This window comes from Diorhabda sublineata, chromosome 2 (assembly GCF_026230105.1).
Source record: "Diorhabda sublineata isolate icDioSubl1.1 chromosome 2, icDioSubl1.1, whole genome shotgun sequence".
NCBI lineage: Eukaryota > Metazoa > Arthropoda > Insecta > Coleoptera > Chrysomelidae > Diorhabda > Diorhabda sublineata.
In genome coordinates, this window is record NC_079475.1 from 2,447,077 (window position 1) to 2,467,094 (window position 20,018).

Here is a 20,018-nt window from a genome sequence, read left to right on the forward strand (position 1 = left end):
TTCTTATCTTCTGCCTTACGCCATTTACACCAACTGTCTTCGCCTTCTGGACAAAATTGATGTTGAGGGTTTTTATCTGAAGAGCATTTGTAATAATACGTTACCCAAACTTCATTTTTCATATCTTCAAGCGAATCTGGATGTTGTCGAATAGCTAATCACATTCTTTTTCTGTTACTACAGTATCTCCATACGGTTTAGCATCTAGAAACCCCTTGTAAGTTTTACTGTCACCATCGCCGATGTATGTACGAAACTTTATGCCATATTTTTCCATAGACCTCACAAACAATTTCGTGATGGCACTTATTTCCATTTTACCGGAACTTCTGGAATGGTTTATGGTGCATTCATCTACATGCACCACAAAAACTACTCATAACCATAACATCTAAAGCTTTCCCATCAATACTTTCCAATCAATATAGAAACTCCAAATAGAGATGAATAGCCTCTTTTCTTCTAAGGACCGTCACCTGACACAATCAATTCATCCTGTGGTTCTCCTGTTTCTTCATTCATAGTTTTTTCTTGCTTCACAGCGAATGATAATAAAGTATCACACAGTGAAGATGTGGCAATATGAATGTTTTTCAGTGGTGCAGTATAAGTTGAATTTCCAATACCCGAACATGTATCCATGAAGCTGAAAAAAAGATTTATTCCTTCGTGACCAACTCCTAATAATTGCATCACAAATACAAACCGGCGATTAACTTCAAATGCATTCTCGATCATTGGGCTTGAATTTATAACTGTCTGTTCTTCACACTCACACGATAAAAAATTTTAAAACCTAAGCCACGTAAACTTTATACCCTTTTACAATTTTTTTTCTTCTTCCAGTGCCTGCTTCATTCTAATGAAGGCCGGCAATCATCCTTTGAAATTTTTCACGATCTTCAGTCATACGTGTTAGATTTACGGCATCACGGGAACCTCCCTGTTCATGCTATTTTAAAGTTTTTTCGCCGAAGCTTATGTAAATACCGTTTCATTTTGGGTGGTAAAACGGCTCTCACTAATCTTTCTTTTTTTACTACGACCAGGATGAAAATTTCCACTCGTACTTCCTTTCCGTCCACTCATTATGAAAAAAAAAATTTGTAGTTGTTGCACTCTTCGAAGTTCAACCAAGACTAAAATAACTTCGGTAAAATATTTAATAACTATAGAAATTTCTGTGTAAGCCTGTAGAAACTTGTATAAATGTATATATGTATAAAAGGTGGGACAGGTATAAAGTCGACGGTACAAAATAGGCCCGGACCCCAACTGCCAACTCAACACTCCGAACAGCTCTTTCTTCTACCTGCTGTATCTTTAAAACGATTTAGAATTTTCAAAAATCCTATTCTAGACATGTTGAGAAAGCAATTTATGAAAAAAAAAATCGATTTTTCGAGCCCATCACATGGAATGACCCCCTTAAATTCAATACGGTCATGGGGGATCGATGTTATCCGACATATCAAAAAATATTTCAAACCGCGCCTTATGCGACATTTCAGTGCAAGTGATATGAGATATTATTGACTATGTTTTAGGCAATACGGGGGTATTTGGTTTTGGAATTAGATATCATATATTTTTAAATGGAGAAATAATAGATCCATAATTAATTTATTTTTGAAAGCACATTTATTTCGAATGAATGCAACATCAAAATCAAAGAAACATTTCAAATATTAGCTTTGTTGATATCCAAAAGAACATTTGGTAATTATCTAGATCAGGTTACAATCCTTCGATTTCGTTAAAATTTTAGTATGTTATAGAGAAAATTATGTTGAAAAGTTTGATATATAAATGTAGGGCACGGAAATCATCACATAGTTTTTCAACTTTGAAGTTCCAGAAAAAGAAAAATAATTTATACATCATAGTTTAGCTTCGCATCTCTAACCTAACGTAACCAATTTAACCTAACCTTAGCTAACCACTAATTTTAACTAAAAATATTGATAGAATATCAATCAATAAACAGCAATACACAAAAATTCATAGAATAAAAAAACAAATATTGATAGACTTACTAACGATTGTAAACAAACTCTAAATTCTCTGCAAATTTCATGATACATGATATCATTATTAGGTTATGAAGACTTGCGTTGAAAAACTATGTGATGGGATGATTTCAGCGCCCTACATATATACATCAAATTTTTTAGCACAATTTTCTCTATAACATACTAAAATTTTAACGAAATCGGAGGGGTGTAACCTAATCTACATAATTACCGAACATTTATTTAGATCAAGGCTGCTCAACCTTTTGAAGAGTCGGGCCAAACAGTGGATTCAGTCGTTAACGACGAGCCACTTACATTTACTATTTCAATATCGGCAGGATAAGTAACTATTTTAGCCAAACTTATTATGAAAAGACTTATAAAAATTGGTGTATATTTTATTTTTTACTCTCGAAATCTCCTCTCAAATGATTGTGATAAGCATTTGATTTTAGATTGGTATTTAGAGTAATTAACAGAAACAATGTTGAGCTCCTCTTTCAAATGTTTATGTGTGGGGTAGAAATCAATATTTTCTGTGGCCAAATTAATTGAAAAGAGATTCAATTTTGATTGAATCCGCTTATCAAATTAAACATAGTCGGAGTAAGCACTCTTCACCCTGTAATTTGAGATTCAAAATATTGAGGTAATTCGTAGTGTCAATAAGAAATGCAACCACTCAACCAGGATGTATTCTTTAATAAATCAACTTCGAATGGTGAAGCCCCTTTCTGCTCTAAAAATTGCGACACCTGTTCTCGCAAGTTGAAGAAATGTTTCAACATGCTGCCCCTTGAAAGCCATTTCACAGCACAATACAGTTGTAGTACTGTTTAGAGCTTTTGCACGTAAGTAATTTATGCAGCGTACTACTGGATCCATAATGTGCGCTGCAGGATTTTTGAATTTGGTGCGTATTTGTAAACCACACTTGCGCGGGCCACTTAAAATTGACACAGTGTGTCCCGCGGGCCTGGGGTTAAGCAGCCTGGATTTAGAATATGCAATGTGATATATTTGAAACACAAGTATTTTTGACATAAATTACAGCGACATTTGGTCTTTGGAGCTCTATTTTTTGCAATTTGACGACCAGATTCTACTGATATTTCATCATAACATCCGCTTCATGATCTTTTCTTTTCGCAGTTTTCCAGGATGTGGCCAGGCACCTGTTCTTCTTCATACTAGAGGAATTCATGATAACTTCTTGGAAGAAGAAACGGGTACATATGGAAATTACTAAAGAAGGAACGAGTGGGTAGAACAGATTTAAATAAAAAGGAACTGATAATAAAAACTGAATTTGTATTTTTTTGATATATGACCAAATAAGAATCTGTTCTATTCTATTCATTCTGTTTCTCAAACAAATAGAAAATACGAATTTCCACGAAAACACAAAATTTTCTTAGATTAAAAAGAAACTAATAGAGATAACTGGAATTTTTTGAGGACTTTATAAAAAGTAACGTTAGACAATTGAAAAGAAATTCACCAACGAATATAAAGATGAATATCAAGCCAAATTTTATTAAATACGACAAGATCTGGAAATTACATCTCTTATGGAATTCATTGAACAAAGACAGTTGAGTTGGTGGAGTTATTTACAAAGAATGGAAAAGTCAGGACCAGTGAAGAGATTGTGCTGAAGCGACATGGGACAAAGTACTATACTTGAGAAAAAAGGCACAACATGGAAATAGGCAAACATAACAGCATTTAACAAAGAAGACTAGTGCCAATTTATATACAGAATATAACTGTAAACTTAGACCACCCACCACCATGTGGTATATGGTTACTTTATGAATTAAATTATTAAAAATTATACAAACTATCGTCGAACACGATTCTCCAAATTAATATTTATTTATGTGAACAATAAAAAAAGTTGTTTCAGCAATAAATTTATTAAAAAAATAAATTATTAAAAGCCGGGATGGTTCCAGTACTCAAAATAGTTCCCAGTTGTTGGAGAAATATAATGAGATGGTGGTGGACCAGTGTAATACTTTACATGATATTTCTCCAACAACTGGGTACTATTTTGAAGGCTGGAACCATCCCGGCTTCTAATAGGTATGTTCTAGTCTTATCTTTAATATATAGGAATCTGAGTTGTTTCTAATTAATAACTGCTTTTATACGTTATGCTATTTTGGATACGCAGTTGATGCAGATTTATTATTTTTTTAATAAACTTCTTTTATTGTTCACATAAACAAATATTAATTTGGAGAATCGGGTCCGATGATAGTTTGTAAATTTTAAATAATTTAATTCATAAAGTAACCATATACCACATGGTGGTGGGTGGTTTAAGTTTACAGTTATATTCTATATACAAATTGGCTCTAGTATTTTTTGTTTAATGCTGTTATGTTTGCCTATTTCCATGTTGTTCCTGTAGTACTTTGTCCCATGTCGCTTCAGCACACTCTCTTCACTGATCTTGACTTTTCCATTCTTTGTAAATAATTCCACCAACTCAACTGTCTTTGTTCAATGAATTCCATAAGAGATGTAATTTCTAGATCTTGTGGTATTCGGTCATTTGTTAATCTATCTAACCTTATCTCTGCTGCTTACAATGCCCTTTCGTCTATTAGTGAGAGTCCATGTTTCGCAACCGTAATTTAATATTGGTCGGTGAATTTCTTTAAAAATATTTAGTTCTATATTTCTTGAGATTTATCTTTTATTTATTAGGCATTTGTTAACGCTGTTATATGTAGGCATTTTTTATTCTCTTGGCAATTTCTGCGTCTTCATTACCTGTATTTTCTATTTTTGTTCCAAGGTATTCAAATGTTCTCACCGTTTCTCTATTTCTATGTTTATCTTTGAGTGCTATCACTGCAGTCTTCTCGTGCCAATCTGCTTCAGTATGTTGCTCAAAAATGTCAAAAGGTGTCATCACCATATGCTGCTTCAGATATTTTCACTATTTGCTTGTTTTTCTACCCAACGCACATTTTCTTTGAATTAACTGAACAAATTCCATTTCAACTAGAAATATATTGAAAAGTAATATTCATATTCATAATAGTATATTCATAATAATATTCATATATATTCATATTATATTCATATAATCTCATGATTCCATTTCGTAAGTCAACATCTATTTTTTATCTTTCTTAGCTTTTCCATATTTTCACCCTCGGTACTCTACCGAAAGCTACTTCCATATCAATAAATATAAAATAAATAATTTGTTCATTGGTAAATACCTGATCTTGTACACTTCTACCTTTGCGAAATCCACTTTGTTCATCATTTAGTGTATTTTCTACGTTTGCTCCCAAATTGTTATCTAGGATTTTTACGTACACAGTAATGTTATTTCTTGTTATATACTGACTTATAAATGGGTAATATCAATGCTGTTTCCCAGTCTTTTAGTATCTGTGCCTTATTCCAAGCTATGTTAGATAATTTTGTAAATAGGTCTGTACCACTCTCTCTCCTATAGCTTTCAGCATTTCAGGTATTATTTTGTCGCATACTGCAGCTTTTCCATGTTTTAGCCTTTGATCGCTTCTATAACTTCTTCCTTTGTTATCTTTTCGTTATTTACATCGTGCTCCTATTTTTTACTGATTTTATCAGTTTCTTTATTCAGTTCATTACTATCTTCTGTTCCTATCAGAAGTTGCATCGATCTCTCAATTATCTTTTCTTCTTCTGTTAAAATTCTACCATTTTCATCCTTTATTTATATTCAAATTTTCGTCATAAAAATGTACCACCAGCATACTGTCATTTTTTATCGCACCAAAAATATTGAAGTTCCAGTATCCTTGAAACTGTCCTCGAATAATGAGAGTTACGTCGATTAAATATTCTATTATTCTGAATTGTACACTCATCTGTCCAAATTAAGTTTTGTGAAAAATTTTCTTCTCCCTGACATTAATTAATATAAATTCACAAAAAGCAATTCTTTGTTCGTCACCTGGCTTGAAATTTTGTACCAACGAGATTGAATACGGATGAAACTTGTTTTTTTAAGAATCCTGTGAATACTTATCTCTGATAATCCCAAATCTCTTTCGGCATCGGTTAATGAATTTTCAGGATACGCTCTGAAGTATCGCAAGACTATAAATTCATTGGCTTCATTGTCTACGATAGGTTTCAATTTGCTGCACGGTGCAACAAACTTACCGTGAGTTTTACTATTATTAATGAGCCGCGTAATTGTATCAAGCATGTGTCGTGGTCTATAGGTTATCGCAAACGGAAAATATCGCAGGCTCGTTTAATATCCCTATCACATTCCCCGTATATTACCAGCAAATTGAAATAATCCTCATTAATAAATCCTAAACGGGACATGCTGAACAATTTTGCAAAGCTTAAACGTCGCTGTTTTCATTTTTTGTTTATTTGTCGATATGTTAGCTTTTTTTGGTCACTCCAGACAACCGACAATTAAAATTAAATTATTAAATTAAAAAATTTCAGTTTTCTCAAGTTTCTACAACAACCGTTAATTTGGGATTACCACCGTTTTCTAAACACCCTATATAAATTTTTGTTTTTCGCAGATTTTGAAAGCTGTAAGTGTTATTTGTAAAATCCCAAAAATATTAAACCTAAGTAACTCAAACTTAGAAATATATTTTTTTTTAGTGGAGAGCTACATGTGTCCTAAAATTTTGAAAATGTGGAGTAATTAAAAAATTGTGGACTCGAAGCATACGATGCTTCATATAAAGTTATATCGAAATTTTACGTAGATTCCAAAAATTTAAAAAAAAAACGTAGCATTCTGTTTGAAATAACGAAGTTTGGGTCCACTTCCGGTATAATTGGAAGTTACATAAAACTTAAATTACTCTAGCTGAAACGAACATTTCGGAAAACCAAAGCCAGCAAATTTTCAGAGCACAAGTCGCAGTACTTTCCCATGTACATATCGATTCAGCTCGTCTTGAAAGACACTGTATACTCCAATCCATTACCAGAATTTGAGTAATACACAACATTCAGAGAACGTACAAAGTTAATTTTTGTAAAAAATATGTGATTTTTGGAAATAATATGCGAACTGTACACAATTTCACTTTGCGTTTCAAAATAGCGATCATTTAGAAAAAAGACGAGAAAATTAATAAAAAATGATATTAACGTTATATTATTAGAATGTCTAAGACGACGGTATACCTAAATTACAAATTTCTGGATGAACCTGCGATTCATTTCATGTCTAATTGGCTGTGATCCAATTTTTCCCTATTACGAGGTGGTATAGATATCTAGTTAGCCTAGACCAGTTCCATGCATAAACAAAATATTGCGTCACCATACCAACTAACAATAACTTATTAGAAGTGTCAGTGTAAAGTTTGACGTCAAAAAAGTAAACCAGAGTTACGCAATAAATTAGAGGAAAAAAGATGTCCACCGAAATTGTGAAAATCGAAAAATTGGAGCCATCATCAAGTACTACCTGTATTTAAAAGGGTTAAGAGGTAAGCAGATTTACGAAGATATGCTTAATACCCTTGGTGATCAATGTCCTTCGTATGCGACCGTGAAAAATTGGACTGCAGGCTAAAAAGAGGTAAATTTTCCATTGAAGATGATGACCGATCGGGAGGGTCAGTTTCTGTATCAGTCCCCGAAAATATCGATGCAATCCATGACATGATTTTATCAGACCGTCGAATTGGGCTAAAACGGATATCTGAAGCACTGAATATTTCATACGAACGCGTTCATCATATAATTCACGTCAATTTGGACATGAGAAAAATTGATGCAAAATGGATCCCCAAATGTTTGAATGTTGACCAAAAGCGTGCAAGGGTAGAAGCATCGCATTAGATCTGTGCTCGATTTGAAAACGTTGTAGGCTTCTTAAACCGAATTGTTACTATGGATGAGACTTGGGTACATTTATACGATCCAGAAACAAAACAACAATCGATGGAATGGCGACACTCTGGTTCTCCAAGACCTAAGAAGTTTCGTGTCCAAAAATCTACTGGAAAAGTTCTTGCTTCAGTTTTTTGCGATTGCCATGGAGTAATCATAATTGATTTTTTGGATAAGGGTAGAACAATAATTGGAGATTACTATTCGACATTACTAACCACTCTACGTGAAAAAATTAAAGAGAAAAGACGCAAAAAGCTATCCAAAGGTGTTTTTGCAGGACAACGCCCCTGCACACAATCTCATGTTGCCATGCAAAAAATTCGTGATTTAGGATTTGAATTACTAGAACACTCTCTCTCTTATTTATCCAATTAAGAGGAGAATATGTTGAGTAATAAAATATTCTGACATCGAAATTTTGTTTGGTTCTATAGTAGGCTAAGAATTTTTCAATATATCCTCGTATTTGAATCCGGAAATGCCTTAAAAATGTTCCAAAAATTGGCCAGCTGTTAATTCCTCAAAAGAAATAAGTAACAATAAATCTTCCAGTGACGATTCCTACCTAAACAGTTTTCGCAAAGCACTGGATGTGTTTTATTCGAATTTCCACGAGCCCCGTAGCAGTATGTGTTGATTTGCTGAACCACTTCAACAAAAGGTTATCTCGTCTGAAAATACTATTATTATTTAGAAGATTTGGATTTTCACAAAATTCTAAACGTGTGTCCACATGAAAGTTTATGATTAAGTTGAAATTTGTATGGGTGTTTCACTACAAACGCTGACATTTTATTGTAAGGCAATTTCTGTTGTAGCTATTCGAGGTTTGTCTTCTAATGACAGAAAAATATCTAACTATGCATTATCGTTTAGTCCTGGTCTTCCAGATTGGGAAGCATCTTTTCGTTAAATAAAACATATACTTTTCATGTCTTCGAAGTCCTCGAATTTCGATTCTTGCTTTATCAATTAAAGGAGCCATTATAATAAAATTGTTAATAAAAATGTTAATTGTAAGACTGACACTGAAAAGCATTTGTTTTGTGAAAACAATGAAAAATGACAATTCTTCAATTTATGTAGCTTTTTCAATAAGTATGAATTCAAATTTTCTTTCTTTTCATTAATTCTCTCATTCTCTCTGTGATGTATTTTTGCATTTTGTTGAAAAACGACCGAACGACGAACTTCATTATAACTCGTATGAATCAGAATCATTTTTGAGTGAAATTCTTTATTTTATATATAAAATCAAGTATTCAAACTTCCATAATAAAGCTTAATTTAAACCACAAGTGTTGAATAATCCATTAACAGAGAATTGATAGTTGGGAAGTATACGTACAGGTGTGTAAGAAATGACGGCATTTAATTGAAACGTTCTACTTCGTTGGCGGCGACATCGAAGACATACCTGCCAATAGCGCTTCCGTCGCAGTCATTTGTAGTCCACAAATGCTTATTGCTAGAAGAAATATTCGAAGAATGTCCAGACTGGAGGCGCCTCGATTCAATAAAGGCTCATTTCCTGACGCTTAAGTCGTTGGAATATACCCATGGAAAAACCGACCCTTCCTCCTCTCCCTCTTCACCTATCTTGAAAACGCGAAAGTATTCCAGTAATATCCTAAATTCATATTATTATCAGCGCTGTATTTTTAAATATAGTTTTTTTCTATAATTATCTTTCCCCGCTCTCGTATATTTATCACATAATCAGTACATTACATCGTGTAATTAAAAACAATAAATTGCTACAGAAATGTGTATGAATTTAGATTTAAAGTAAAATGTATTATTTTAAACTACATATTTCACTTTACAATTCAATAGTTCCAAAAACATAACCCATTTGTCAAAACAGTTTCCTTGAACTCGTCTTCAGAGCTCACCGAAAATATCCTTTTTTTGAATAATGAAACCATACAAATTGATCGCTAGATATAATTATTATTATCCTCAATAAGGCTCGCGATCGCAATGTATCACAGAAAGAAGAATCATGTTTTTTAGAGCTTTTAGACTTCATTCGATTTCTCTACGGATGTTTTAAATAGTCGAACTCTCAAGTCTAAGGATGTTTATAAGTAATTTCAAGGTTAGCGCGTGCCTAGACAAGCTAAAAAGACATCTCTTAGTAGCAAGCGGAAATATCCTGTAATTTTTGTCGAGAACGATACAATCTTCCACGCGCTTCTAGTCTACACTAGAACCTTCCTTAACCATATAAAACGAGTGCGTCGGCGAGACGTGAGTCAGTTGAGTCGAGTAATCGAAGCGATACAATTGGAAAAGGATTTTAATTGCACTGTGAAGTAGTGATTGTGAAGGTATTGTGCATTTGTTTGTGTCGTGTGTCGTGCGATATCCATAATTGTTGTGTCGAGTTCCATAATTGTTACGATTTTGGTATAATACCTAATTGGGAAATTGCATATTTTTTAATAGAATAGAACCACTGTGTTTGATTTGTAATCGAACTGTTTTGCTGTGTTGCTGTTTGTAAGAGGTTTAATTCGAAAGGACACGAAACGTAAGTCAAAACTCGATTGTTACACTAAAAAAAGATGAATAGACTAATTGTCATCTTTAAAATCAAGGTCAACAATCGATGTTTACTAAAGCAGAGATCAAAGATGCCCTGAAATCAAATTTTATTATTGCATCAGAAATCATGAAAAGATCAAAACCTTTCACTGATAGTGATTTTATTGAAGACTGTATTTTGTAAGTTGTCGATGTTCCAATTCCATCTCAAAAGTCAATAATTCAAATTGTTTCTCTCTCAAGAAACACTGTTGCTTCAAGAATAAATGATTTATCACTTTTTGCAACTCTACAAATAAATCGTGAGATTTTATAATACTTGGATGTAATGTTCTAAGTTTACAGAAGGTCAAGGAATTTTCAACCGTTTCTAAAATGTCTCTTTCAAATAAATAATATTTTCCGCATTTGCTTGAAAATCCAAAATATCCCTTATCTCAAATATTTTCGTTTTCAATATTTTCTCATTATACTGATTATCTTTAATTGTCTTATTAAAATTATCAATTATTTGGTGACTAACAGAATATTGCATTCTAATTTGATTTTGCAAGTTTTCTTGGTTTTGTTTTAAATGTTCCATAATTGAGTTAATTCTTTCTCCATCTTCAGAGTCCAAGTTTCCTGTAATTGTTTTTACTATTGATCCAAGACCGTTAATTAACCCTCTCTTTGGTCTATCTAAGGTAGAATGAATATTAATGTTTTCAAATTTTTCTTCTATACTATTCCTAGTGTACTCTATTATATTTACAATATTTCATGTTTCAGATAGAAAAAATGTATTATTAGACATATTATATTGAACGTGATTATATTGTATACTTAACTTATTATATTCTACGAGTAGTGGACTTAAATTATAAAAATGAACCAAAGTATGATGGATTTCTGCTGCTTGGCATATCCAAGATTTATAGGAAGTATTCCCAAGTTATGGGTAACATCTTTTATTTTGACTGTTGTGTCTCCGGCGGTGACGAACCTAAATAAATTTATACGGAGTCTTTTTAGGACGTTTTATATTTGAAAGATGAATATTTTCTGAAGTATTTTTGAGTCTAGTAGCGATTTTAGCTGTTTTTAGTCGGATATTTTTGCTTTTAATTTCTTCACTTTTATATTAATTTTTGGTTTTACCTTGTGCCTGTTTATTACGTACGTACACTTTAGTGGGTATTGTATCTAGTAATTCTTCACGGCTTTTATTTGCTTTAGAGATTACTTTTGATTTGTTTTCCTGTAACTTTTGATTCAAATTAGAGTATAAAATTTTTATTTTATCTTTATGATTTTGTATACAATTATTAACTACTTGTTGATCAATTTATATATCGAAAGGTGTGTTACTGTTTATGTGTCCCGTAATTATTTCGTTTGGTTTCAATTTTGTTGCAGAATGAACGCTATTATTATAGGCTAATAATGCGTAAAGTATTTTATTATCAATAGTCTCATTTTTAAAATCTTTTTGATTATTCAAAAGTCTGACGTGTTCAATAATCGTAGAGTGGAATCTTTCAGCAATTCTATTCGATTCTGGATGTTGAGAACTTATGAAATGAATTTTAATTTTATGCGTTTCTAATAGTTCTTTTAAAACAGAATTTTTTAACTCAGTTCCATTGTTCGAAATTATTTGTTCTGCTATACAGTGGTGTGTAAAATATTTAATTAGACTATGAGCTACCTCTATTCCTTGTCTAGATTTTAATACATACATTTGACCATATTTGGAAAATGAATCTATTATCGTAAGGAATCAACTATTTTCTAAGGTTATCGTGTCTAAATTCAAAATTTGGAAAGGTTTAGTAGCTGTGGGAGTAACAGTTAAAAATGGTTTTATTGGTTTTCTATCATATTTGCTTAGCTGTCAAACTCCGCATTCGTTTATATAAGTTTGTATAGATTCTCTTTGATTTTGCCAATAATACAAAACTTTTAATTGATTTTCAGTTTCATCTAGACCTCTATGATTAGTCTTACCTTCGTGGTAATTTTGAATTACTTCTTTAACTTCATTTGAAGGAACATCTATTAATTTTTTATTACATTTAACAAAGTCAATTTGAGAATCTTGAAAGGGATTATGTAGAATGACACTGAATTTTTCATAAATTGGGTCTTCAAAATAAATAAAATATTTAGTTTTAGATACTATGTATTCTTTCACGAAATTAATGACATCTTGCACAAAATTGTTTTTAGATAATTGCACAACAATTCTTTGTTTATTTTCATACAGTTTTATAATAGTAGGTACAGCTGGTTCAAAATTTACTTCTGAAAATATTAATTGATTTTTGCCAACATTTACCGCTGAATCTGAAATTGGTATACCAATTACAGGATTTTCTTCATTTGTATGAACAGTTATATTTTCGTCGTCATTCTCATCATTATTACTTTCATTATCTGTTTCAACTATTAGCGATACATTATCATTGGGAGTTGATGAAAGTTTTTTTTATTAAATTGGTCCATATAAACTAATAAATTTTTAGAACATTGATGTCCTTGTAATTCAGTTTCATTGATATTTATTTGAATTCGGGATAAACAATCGCTATTGGTATTTAAAGCACCCTTTTTATATACGATATCTTAATTATATTCCTCAAATTTCAAGCGCCATCTAACAAGCTTTGAACTTGGATCTTTAAGTGAGAATGACCATTGGAGTGGTTTATGATCGGTAACTATTCTAAATTTTCTGCCAAAAAGATAGGGGCGGAAGTATTTGGCTGCTCAAACTATGGTAAGAAGTTCTTTTTCGATTACAGAATAGTTGCATTCTGAATCATTTAGGGTTCTGCTGGCGTAAGCCACAGGTAAATAAGAGCCTATTTTGCCTTGACTTAGAACAGCACCTAAAGCATAATTGCTGGCGTCTGTCGTAAGATTAAAAGGCTTTGTAAAAGCTGGGTATTGAAGTATTGGTTCATTCGTCAATATATTTTCACACATTTCAAAGCATTCGACATAATCTGAATCATTTACATTGATAAGTGCATCTTTTTTCAATCTAATAGTTAACGGTTTAGTCAATTTTGAAAAATCTTTTATAAATTTTCGGTAATACCCTAGGAGTCTAAGGAAACCTTCTAATTGTTTTGAATTTTTTGGTATTGGAAATTTTTGAATTGCTAAAATTTCATCTGGGTTCGGTTTTACACCTTCTGGCGTGACAATATGTCCCAGATATGCTACTTCTTTTCGCAAGAATTCGCATTTATCAATTTGTAATTTAAAATTAGAATCTCTAAATCTATTGAATACTTTTTTTTTAAATTTGTGATGTGTTCTTGTAAGCTGAACAGCTGTTGCAGGAGCTCCTTTCAGACCCATGGGCATGCGCACATATTCATAGTGCCCATTTTCTTAATACGGATTGTTTCGAAACATCAAATTTAACATTTTCACAATAAATTTTATTAAAATTTGGGTTGAAGGTTTGTTCGTATTCATCGAATGTCTCAACACTAATAGAAGGGCATAAATCTACTCGAAAGTTGGATTCTGAATGATTTAAAATTGTACATAAATCTATATTATTTTCAACTTTTGTTTAACATTCCGGGATTTCTAATTTCCCAATTCGTGTATATGGTATAATTACATTACTATTTTTTACATTTTCAATATTTAATTTAATTACTTGTTCACAACGTGGAGGCACTACTATACAATTCGTGGATACAGTTTTAATGTCAAAGTAATTAAATTTAATTTGACTATAAGGAGTCATAAGCAAATTATTATTCAAATCAATAATTGTATTAAGTATATTTAAATTATTTAATCCTAACAAACAATCAAAATGATCGTGAAATTTGAAAACGCAATATTATAAATTAAGCGGTTGCCTATAATTAAACATTTTAGAGATTGGAATGAGCGTGCAGAAATTTTGTTGACTGTAGATTTTACATGGAAATGTTTTTTGACATAAGATTTTTTGAAAGATTTTTCAGCTACTGCTGGTATCACAAAGGATCTTGTGCTACCAGTATCAATTAAAACTTTAAGATTTGGTTTTGGAAAAATTATATAGGGTAACACACTTTCTGAATTATTTAAGTTTAACTAATCAATAATGTTTGGTTTGGTTCCGAGGCTGGTGTCTCTAGAAAATTATCGGATTCATCATTAGTGCAATCGGAATCGTCTTTATTATGGAGTTCTTCAGAGATAAAGTTTCTAGGTTGATTAGGATTGTGTTGGAACCTATTTTGATTTTGAGGTTGGGGTCTAGATGTATTTCTTGTAGACATACTTATTGGAGCTGGATTTGGAAATCTTTGATTCTGATTGGTTTAAACGTTTTGACCATTATTAGGAAAGTTTGTATTATTCCTATTAGAAGGGATATAAGAAGTTGATGGACCATTTTGCGGATTTAATGCGGAATTTCGATTAGTATATTGATAATTCTGCATAGAATTTTGCCTAGGTGGCTGCTTATATGCCACATTATTTTGGAAATTGGTTTTATTTTTCTGTGAAATATTTTGCGTATTCAAATATGAAAAAACATTTTTCGGATGATTATTCTGGGTCATATAAACTTGAAAATCATTTGTAAGAACATTTAAAGCAATATTCAAATTTTCTGGATTTTTCGTACGCATTAATGTGCCTAAAGGTTCCAGGTCAAATTTCTAAAGTAATTACCCAAAATTAAATGCTCATTAACATTAGAATGTATCATGAGATAAGAAATTGGAGATCTAATAAATGTTGGATTCTATTATAAAATTCGAAAGGCGTTTCATTGTTTCATTTCTGAAAGTTCTATATTTAAAGTGTAAAAATATCTCTTTTGTCAGCGTAAGTATTAAGAAGTGCATCTTTTAGATTTTCATAAGTTCTTAGCGTACAAGAAGAAATGTTTATGGCTGCTCCACCTTCTATTTTTGCTAAGATGCTGGACATCAAATATTCGTTTTGAAAATCCCCTACATCTACAGTATTATAAAACTTACTTATTAATTTCTCTGAAATTTCAATAAACCTAGGAAGTAATGCATGGTTTCCATCAAATTCGGGTATAATATCAAGATATTCTTTTTTTTTAAATAGGCAATTGTGGATTAGCCATTTTATTAAAATTATTCGTAGAAAAAAGTTTTGGTGATGCTAAATTAAATTTTATTTTAGTATTAACGGAGTTTGAGTCTGAATTTGAATTATTAGAATCAGTCAGAATTTGGGTCAGAATAGTCAGATGTATCAGATAAATATTTAATATTTCCTCTATATGACATAATAACACTTACAGCAATAGAATGAAGATCCTTTCCATTGGCTCGGACAGCACAGGAACAACCAATATCCTCTTTATTCTTCCGGTTTCTGGCACAACACAGATCTTCTAGTAGATTTACTCAGTTCGCCCAACTAAGAGTTCCAATAATTAAACTTCACTTGTTCGAATAGTCAACAAATCGGAGAAACGAGCCGAATGTTATATGTTTTAACTTCCGATTGACTATCCTACTGACTGCCACTTAACTTTTAATTAACTGAAACCGTGTTTTTGAAAACTAACTTTATTTCTAACATAAACTCTATCAACAATTTCAAATACAAGACTGATGTTTTTATTACAATCATGAATTAAATAAACTTTTAATAAACACAAACTAAGCAATTCTACAATAAAATAAGTCGTTAATCAGCACAATATATTGTCCACCTAAGGGCAATGGCGTAAGTATTGATAATGACCGTGGTATTCCCTTGTCGGCTGGTAGGAGTACAATATCAGGACTGTTATAAATATTTTTAAATATCTTTGAGATCCTGTCGCTCCTTGGAGGTTAGGATGGTAAGAGGGAGTTTTGATGCTCGGAGGACCGACCAATTTCCAGCAGCTACTCAAATGTACCCCCATGGATCCCCTCTTTCTCCCGTCATTGCCAATATTTTCATAGACCATTCTCCTGACGTCTCCGACCAAGTTGTTGGCTACGGTATGTTAATGACACTTTTGTCATTTGGCACCCGATTTCTTGCACTCCGACTATCGCAAACCCACTCATACCAATCGTTTCTTTAACTCATCTATGGCTAGACGAAGAGCTATAAAATTAAACTTGATGAAACTGAATCAGTTCATATGAACTTACCTTAGATGCTAAACTTCGATGAAAAATTGATGTTAAAAAGAAAAGACTGAAATATAGAAAAACCTTCTGGCTAATTGGAAGTAACTCCACTGTCTATACATAATAAGTTTATGCTTTATAGGCAGATACTTAAGCCTTTATGGACTAATGTTATCCAGCAATGGGGATGTACCAAAGCAAGACACTGAGGAACTTAGTAGATACGACTTGGTAGATTCGCAATGGAACCTGTTGACCAGACCATCAGGAAATTAGCCAAGAAAAGGATCCATCATCATGTCAATGTCGAGGCTATCCAGCTTCTTGATAATACTAGCTTGAAAAAAAGACTTAAGAGGGTCAAGCTCTTTGAGTTAGTTCAATGTTTTCAGTATAAATCAGAGTTGTGTGTGTACTTCAGCTCAATCTATTCTACAGAACCTAAGGAACGCTGATGAGTTTATTTTATTTTGAAATTCCAAACTCTATTAGATTAAGTTCGAAATGAATTACTAATTGGTCACTGTTGGCCAAATTGTAATATTCTCAATGCCTTTATTTAAGGGTGTTTAATAAAAAATATAAAATGAATTGGATATTATGGAAAATGATTTCCATAATCAAGTAGTTACAAACAGTAGCTACACGTATAATATGACAAATTATTTTTTAAACGACGGAATCTGAAAGTTGTTTTTTTTGTATCCATTTACATACCGAAAGTTGCGTTTTGAGTGTTCCATGTAGTGAAAGTGACAGTTCCGTACTTCAAAACACTTTCGGAACGATCTGGAGTATACAACTTTAACTTCCTTAAATGTCACTCTAGCCATTTCAACGCTGACAGCTGACAGTTTCGCTTCGATTATTTTGCATAACCTTAAATTTTAAATTTTCCGAAATTATTTGTTTCATCCGAAGTTTTGTCTAAATTGGTGAATAACAATGAATGATGATGAAAGAGAAAACATCAGCGATGAAAAGTTACTCGAATCCACTGATCTTACCGAAGAAGCGTTCTTAATTCGTTGCCGGATAAATCTCGTGCAAGGTACGAAAAACAGTACGAGCTCTTTATGTAAGAGGTGTCAACAGAAAAAGGCGAAAAACTCAACGGAAAACGTAATATTGACATTGCAAAAGTACATTATATTATTAAATAAATAAAATGTTTATAATTCTTTATTATTTATTTTGTTTCCTCAGTGAAATTGAAAAAGTTTTGCGTCGTCTGAAAAATGTTGTAGTCTTGATATGTGTATTTGGAAAACAGAGATCAAACTTACAAATGTTGTTAATCTAAACACATGAGTACAAAATGAGTGTAGATTAATTTCACCCAAAGATATCAGAAAGTTTCGGAACGAAATGCAATAATCTATAAAATGTTACCAAATAGATGATATAACCAAATAGAAGATGGAGTTCTCATCTATGTTTTCATTAAATTTCCAAAATAATTCCTAAATTATTCAATTATTGGTAGCTCATTGAATTGTATTCCCAAACAATGGATAAAATTAGATCAATTATTTAAAATAGAATTGAACTGCTCGAAAATTGAGTTGAGGTCATCCGTAGATACATATTTATCAAGCTAATAAAATGAATATGCGAACTATTAAATTTATTTTAATTCACAGACTCTCTATTTAAACTATATTATCAAAATATAAATATTAAATTATTACAGCCGATAAAATAATTTGTAGAAAATAATAAAACTCGATCTGCATTTATCTATCGAATAAAAAGTTTTTTGTCGAACAAATGAAATTCCAATTTCATTGGCTCATTTTTGTTTTAAGCACGACCATCGTTATCTTGGCAACGTTTCCCTTACATACTGTCTCGATTCTATCTCTATTAGACTTTTCCTTTTTCTAACACGTTCTTTCAAATTCCAGCTTTTAATTTCAGGAATGATACCTCCTACTTAGATGCAACAGCTATAAAAAAATATAACACCATTTTCTTTATAATTTGTAAAGAGTAAATATATAATGTCACATGATAACAGTGTTATTGGATTTATCTCTCAAACTTTTGAAATCTCTGTTTCGATCGATAAATTCTTTGGGTTTAGTTATATTTTGGGGTTTGTTATTGCTCTGTTGTTGTTTGTTTTTCAATTTATTTTTGAAATTAGTGATAATATTACATGTTTCAGATCTTATTTTATTTTGAATTTCGTTATTCGGATGATTGGTGTTGGATTCAATAATACATGAGATATTTGTCACAGGTTTTCCATCCATTTTGATTTCATTTCATTTATATTTTTAGCACTAGGTTGTTGTTTTAATATTAGGTTATCAATTTACTTAATATTTTTCTCTTTTTTATAATGCAGGAAGATAAGCTTTATCGAATTATGTATAAACGCTTAACTTCTTATGAGAAAAATATAGAAGACATCATAACTGGAAAATTTGACATTCTATTTTTCGACTTATGTTGAAAGACGCGAATTCAAATGAACTGTGCACTGTTTTTTCTATTTTCATTTTATTCTTATTTTGATGTTCATGATGTAAGTGATCTATTGATTCATATAAATACGCAAATTGTCAGTGTCGATATCATATTCTGACAAAGACTTAAAGAAAGTCGAAACTTCAAAATTTATCTATCTTTCAGAAATTATTAGAAAAAACTAATTTTAAAACAGAAGAGACCTAAAATCAAGAACATTTAGATGCATTAATATATGAAAAGGTCTAAGAAATTAGAGAAATATATAAAGAAATTAGTTTATAGTATATGATATACTAGTGGGAAATTAGCATTCCATGCGAGGTATAAACTACACTTTTTTTACGGCTCCAATAAATATTAGCGAAATGATGTAACAAATATCATGAACTTCAAATTCATGTCATTCAAAATTTTTATTAACTGTAACACAATGAAGTAATAGTTTAATGTAATTAAAGACATAGAATGTACCTCATTGATCTATCAAGAACAGTTTTGTGATAAGGCCGTAGAAAAATTTCGCAATATGTCACATCTAACGGAACAAGTAGTAAAAATTAAAATGCAAATTGTGTTGCAGGAAAAGTGTTAAAAGTGACTCTGAGGTTGGTAGAATGGTTAACATAAATGTTGAGATAAGTTGTTTCTAGGTTGAATTTCGAATGTCTTTTTGGCAAATAAATACAAACTTAAACAAGGTAAGAACAAATATTTTGGCTTTAGTCCGTTTGTAATGAGTTTGTGTTATAACCAATACTGGTGCAGATTTTTCAGCAAATGTGAGGTGGCATTCAACTTCAAAGTGCTATAAAATATAGTGAATGCTGGATCAGTAGATGACGATAACTGGGTATCTTCATCACAGATTATTAGTTTTAATTATGACAAAGATAATATGAAAAAAGCAATTGAAGTAGTCAAAGAAGTTTAGCCAATAGCCACGACAGTCAAAATTTCTAGAGTT